Genomic DNA, 6,625 nt, shown 5'->3' with positions numbered 1-6,625 from the left:
CAGCCCATCAAATTAGTTTATAAAGGGTTTCATAATATACTTCTAAAGCTCTCAGTTTCAATAACGTTAATTGATCCCAATTGCTATTCTCAGCTTCTACGTAAAACCCCAAATTACATTGTTTATTTCAACTAAATAGCGCGGATTTTAATGGATTTTTCGCCTGTAGCGAAATAGATTATATAACAATAATAGCATGACTAAAATTTGAAGCAAATCGCAGTTGTTCAGATTGGTAATTGAATGTAATAACTGTTAGTTTATCTGTGGCAGAATTGCGCCTTAGAAATGCGGTTTTAAGTCCCCTTGATCTACTAGAAAGACTAATTTATAATATGCAAACTGAAAACCTTTAGCACCTGCAAGCCAACTCCGTACTACATGAATGCATTGTTTCGATTTAACAAAAATCAAATAACTACAGAGTAATTGTTTATAATTACCAATGACCCATTTCAAGAACCCATGGAGATCGTACTATACAGGGTGTTTGCGGCCTTGGGCCGTGCCATTGACTTATACGAGATGGTATTGTCTGCACGATGATGTTTATCAAACACGTGATTTCATACTTTCATCATTCGATTTGCAATAATTAGTTGATTTCATATGAGTGAGTGATTATACACATATCTTCCTAATTGGCACCTGAAGTAACCTTTTTAAGGGACAAATTACACCATTTTTTTATCTACTAAACATCCTCCAAATTTTCCTTCAGTTGGATTTATTTTAAGACCAATGATCTGATTATTGAGATAGATAGCAATCTTGTTTTTTTATTATATGGATTAACAGTTTCAATGGAAAATATGTAAATTGGATAAATACGCAATATACCAACGTCCCTGCGGCCAATTCGTGTCCGTAAAAATCAAATCATAAAATTTCCTGAAATCGAGATTTTCATAATATGATTCCTACAATTTTTACTTCTTTTCATACAGCTCCTCGGTGGTTCAGGGGGAACTCTTTCAGTGCCATTAAATGTGAGTAACAGCTCATCTGAGTTATAAATGAGTCACATGCCTATTGCAAAAATTCTTAATGGTCTAAAACAAGCCCATTTGCTAAAAATGAAGATGTAAGCAATTACCTTCTCGAACAATAATGGCTGGTCGTGACTATTTAGCTCGCATATACAGGATGAGTGAGGCAACAGTTGCCTGGTACACTAACTATTGTACAATCGATTACTTCATTCACAAGATTTATTCTCTGATTTAACCAAATAGGTTTGCACATTTTGAATCCAAAAACAGTTAAATTCAGATATTTGACCATCCGACAACGCTGTTTGTGCAATGTGAATCTGTCAAAGTTTGACGTTCATGTTTAGAAACAAATGGAATCAATAATTGATTTCTCAGAAGTGAGCAACGAAGAAAGAAATGACAAAATTATTCAAAACTAGCACTGAACCGTCGGAAATTAACCATATAAAATAAAAGTATCAGCCTTTCTAGGCACGCTACTGACTTCGGCCAAGTTGTGAAAATCAAGAAATTTTACAATTCCAAATTTTCATACGTCTTGGGAATGCAGGTAAAAATAAAGTATAAACAAGTGGAATAGTTAGTAGGGTTTAGTTTTTAGTTTCTTTATGTCCGCCACTGACTTGTGCAAGATGCAATTTAAAAAGTGGCATAAATCATTGGTATTGTTTCATTACGGAAAATATCATAAATTTCATTGAATGTTGTATTGACTTGTTTCATTCTTAAATTTTTAGCAAATTTTGAAATAGAATTCTATGCCAATGTCTTTTGTGAGATTAACCTGAATATTTCAATTGTGATAGACAAATTCGTGTTTAAAAATGAATGAGGCGGTTTCATCACTAATCTTATGAAACTATAATTTTCTGTCTAATGAATTAGAAAAGTCTCATCAATTTTCATTTTTTTAACATCCCTCTACACTTCCTGATTTAAGAGACGGCTGCTTAGCTATAGTGTTCTACAAGAATCTCATCTATTTCCAAAGTGTACCATCATGGAGATATTTCTGGGAGTGATAGTACTTTACAAAATAATAAAGAAGTGTTAATGGATCTATCGTAAAAAATACACTATTTTCGATATACAGGATTGTAAAATTTCACATTTTTACTCATATTTTGCATTTTTCTCACGTATGCCTTAAATTAAATTTTTGAAATTTCGTACACCTATTTTCTTTAAGACCTTCTTCAACAAAATGTCAAAATTGTCGGTAGCCATATACAGGGTGTTATGTTTATGTGGATCGTGAACTATGTATGAATTCTGCTACCAAATTTATCTTGCTTCTTCAGCTTTTTAGCTTTTTGGTCTCCAGCAATATTTTCGTGTTGTTCACCGTTTTCGTAGAATTTGCAAAACTATCTATCAGCACAAATTAAAAAAGTCCAATCTACGTAATCCGGTTTGTAATCTAAGATGCCATGGTTGAGTTTCAGCGATTTTAATAATTTTGTTTTGATTTTTGACATTTTGTATTTTTTAAAAAGTAATTCGAAGCATATGTAAGAAAAAAAAATATGACAAGAAATATAAAACTTTGTCCCCTTGTATATCTAAAATAGTGCGCTTTTGACCGTGGGTTCATTAACATTTCTTTATTATTTTGCAGAGTACTATCACTCTCTAAAATATCTTCATTATATGTTACACCCCCTATAATATAGCTAAATACATATTTGACTACATTATTATGATAGTTAATTTCTGACTCTTGGAAAATAATGAAAGTCAATGGCGTAGTCCCATTTGTAATTCTCTGATAGGTCATTGAAAAAGATATACATATTGCTAATTAAACTACATTTTTAATAATAAGTTTTGTAGGCAACCCCCTAATATCATTAAATTAAACCATAAATATTCCAAATAGGCGTTACATTAAAGCCCTTTGAATTGCGTTATTACTTGTTTTTGATAAAGGTTTTATTTAAGCAAGTTATGAGAACTTCAAGGTGAATATGCTAATATTAACTGAGATTTTGGCTTATCCAAATGACGATTCAAGAAAATGGGATTTTTTTAAAAATAGATCTAAAGGTTTCCAATAACAAATCTAACAAATTTTTGAAAATATCTAACAACAAAATATCCAAAACAAACATTATGTACTCAAACCATCTATCTTCGTCTTGCATTCAATTTTTACCATACGTTTGTTTTTGTTCAGAAAAAATTATTCGAGCCACTCTGTACACTATACTTTAATAAATAATGAAGTACTTTTTTTTATTCGTTCTAAGACGAGATTTTGTAATAATTTCTAGGTACCTACTGAAAAAAAATTGGCGAACACTTTTATTGTGGAGGAGTAGGTACTAGTTTCTTAACATCGAAATTGGGTAATCAAAAGCCCATTGATTATATGTTGCGAGAAGTACCCACATATGGATCTTTAAGTGTGAAGTTTAACGACTTTTGTTAGAGTTTTAATGAAGTTTTGAAAATGTGTTAAAATTTAGAATAAATATATTTAGTCGGGCATCATCATTATCTTCTTTATTAAAAGGGAGTTTAATAGATTTTTTAGCATGTCGGATAGGAATTCACAAATCACTTACCGTAATTGAATTAGCAGCTGCTTCTGCAAATTTTATTACATTTTTTAGACATTTTAGTGGTAATAATTCGATTATATGAGACGGGAATTTTTGTGCAAATATATAATCAATACGTTAAACACGTTGATGTCATGGAAATACACTTGGTTTGTAGCTAATTTATATGATCTTCTTTCTGATTACAGGAAATATAACGAGAGGAACAATGAACGTTTGTAATGTCGTGACATCATGTCGTCGTACGGTAGCAAAATACTATGTAATTTACATGAAGGTTTCTCAAGTTCATTGTCAGCCACTCGAGGAAGCAACCAATCTTAAGATTTTCTAGCAGGGTAAACCTGACAGTCTGAAACAGTTTCAAAACATTTAATTACATGGGCAATTAAATCACATATCAACGTCAAAAGCAAATCGTTCTATTTAGTGTAAATTTAGACCGCGTTTTGGTTCGATGGGTTTTGTTGTTTAATAACAGAACATTGTTTACGATTTGAACATGAACTCTCCCTAAACTCTACACTGAAAGGGAAAAAACTGAACAAATTACGGAGAATTTTCATTATGTTTCTTTTCAAAAATTATTAATAATGTTGAAAAATTAGGTGCGTCACTGACTTGAATGAATTTTTATTTTTATATTAATTATATAATAACGCTTTTTGAAAAAGATTTATAACAATTCAGAACGATGAGGTACACCACTGGCGTCAATAATTCTAAAATCCCCAGGGACGTACATATATGTAAAACTGACACTGCAGTTCAATTGGAATTAAATCAATGTTGTACTGACAGGTAATAAATTACAGAGCATTTTCGTTATGTTTTTTTCAAGACGTATTAATAAATTTGAAGAATTATGGACACCACTGACTTGAATAAATTTTTTACTCTTCCATGAATTTTATATAAAGCCGAGAAAGCTCTCAATTCGAAATTGTGATGATAGCTCCTTATTATGCGATATAAGTAGAATAGAGTTAAGAAATTACATCCCCAGTGTGCTTTTGGGTGGAAATAACCCACTCAGTCCATATTCCAACTTTTGATTTTCAAGATCTCATTTCAATTGAGGCAACTATTTAACCACACCCAGATATGAAATCATAAGATTTATTTCGCTGAATTGTATAAATTTCGCAGATTAAATGTGAGGGTGACAGAAAATATTGTTTTAGGCTCCCACAGATCAAATCTCGAAACCAGATCATCGATATGAGTATAACGTTACGACATCTAAAGCACTGAAAACTTGACCTAGAATTTTTTAAACTCGTGAATCCGAATGCTCATTAGCATAAACAGCATGAGAACAGGACCATAAAAATCCGCCGTTGTTTGCATTCAGATTAGCGCGTGTCCCTTATTATTTGTTTTTTCTTTTGTCGTAAATAATTTTTGAGAATGTTGGGTGATTTATGTAACGTTATGTTAAGCCGCTTTCCTCCATTTCCACTAAAAATGCAAGTCCCAGTACTCAAAAGTCCATCTCATGGCTGTGGGATTTACGGACTGCTTATGCAGCGTTTACAAGTGTTACATAACGTATAAAATATTGATGGTACAAAAATATATAGGGTGTTCAAATTAAAATAATTAAATGCGGTCAATCACTTGCAGAAGCACCAGTTCAAACTTCTGTGAAATTTGTTTTTTATAATTTAATCGTTGTATATGTGCAGCTGCGTTTTAACTCTCCACTGTTTTATAACGAGAGAAAGATACTTTAAAAAATGAATATACAGCTCACTTTTAATAAAAAAGTTATATATAATAATATGGTACTTTAAAAATTGTCAAACTTGAATTTGCTTTCATTTCAAAAATTAGGAGCATCTCTCAAGGGGTTTTATTAGTAATAATTTGTTTTTATCTTGTGACAATTTTTTTGATCATCTGGTATGCACCTAAAGACCTAAATGTTGATCCAAAAATCGTAAATCGTTCTAATTTAATTTGGTTTCAATATATGTATGTAGGATTCTTAAGTCGAGGCACAATCGGAAGTCGTTGAGTTGTAAATAGTGATAGTAGTCTAATACTGTTAATTAGGTTAGGTCTTAATTTAAGATGAAACAATTGTGAAGGGGCTGATGTTGCCCCTATAGGACGCCTATGTATGTCGCAACCTGGTTAGAAGTATTTTCGTCAATTAAGAGGGTTTCGCAATCATTATCTTCATGCAATTCTGCTATTTTATGATTAACGTCTAGCCACCCTTTGTCGGTACTTGTGGGAAAGGATAGCCGCCCTTTGTCGGCGTGGATGAGACGCGCGGCCGCGGTTTGTCGGCATTTCTGGAAATATACCGACAAAGCGTTATCAGTACCATGGTAACGACTCAGGTGGTGTCATAAGTCAGCAATTGCTTTCTAGTCAGGGTACGACACTGTTTTAATTACCCTTAGTTTAGTATTTAAGAGCGCCCCGAATCTAGAGGGTCCTCTTTCTTTTCGAGTGGCTCACTAGAACTGTTGTCCTACATTTGAATTCGTTTCTTATTCAAAAAACCCTAGACAACTATATAAAAACCCTACATGTATATATAATAAGAACGTAAGAAGCAGGGAAGTATTTTCTTAAATAAATTATTGAAACCTTATTGATTAATTATGTATTTATTAAAAATGTGCAAAATTCCAAATTTCGTGGCACGCCATTAAGAACTTATATTTTCGGAATTAGGTGATGTCTTATTATTCAAATTTCATTCAAATGATGACACTTTATTTGTCTAAATATGCTCAATACATCCCTGAATTTTTTATCAAAATTACATGTTGTTCTTTGCGATAATTAATAAAACAATTGTAAAATTTTAATGGGGCAACAAAAAGTTTTTCTTCTCAATTTTCTTTACTTTTCCTACACGATTTTCTAATAACTTTTGTCTTTGGAGAGCTCTTAATTTATTTCTTCTTAAAGTCAAGCAAATATTTAAGCGAAATTGTGTAATTAACTGCGTCAAACGCGCATTGCTTATGACGCAGTTCAAGTATCATGATGACTCTTTCAAACACTCATCAAGTGTATTTACACTCAAAAAACCTGGTATTGTTT

This window comes from Euwallacea similis, chromosome 11 (genome assembly GCF_039881205.1).
Source record: "Euwallacea similis isolate ESF13 chromosome 11, ESF131.1, whole genome shotgun sequence".
In the NCBI taxonomy this organism is placed as follows: Eukaryota; Metazoa; Arthropoda; class Insecta; order Coleoptera; family Curculionidae; genus Euwallacea; species Euwallacea similis.
The sequence above is the reverse complement of the archived record's forward strand: the minus strand, read 5'-3'. Positions refer to the sequence as shown.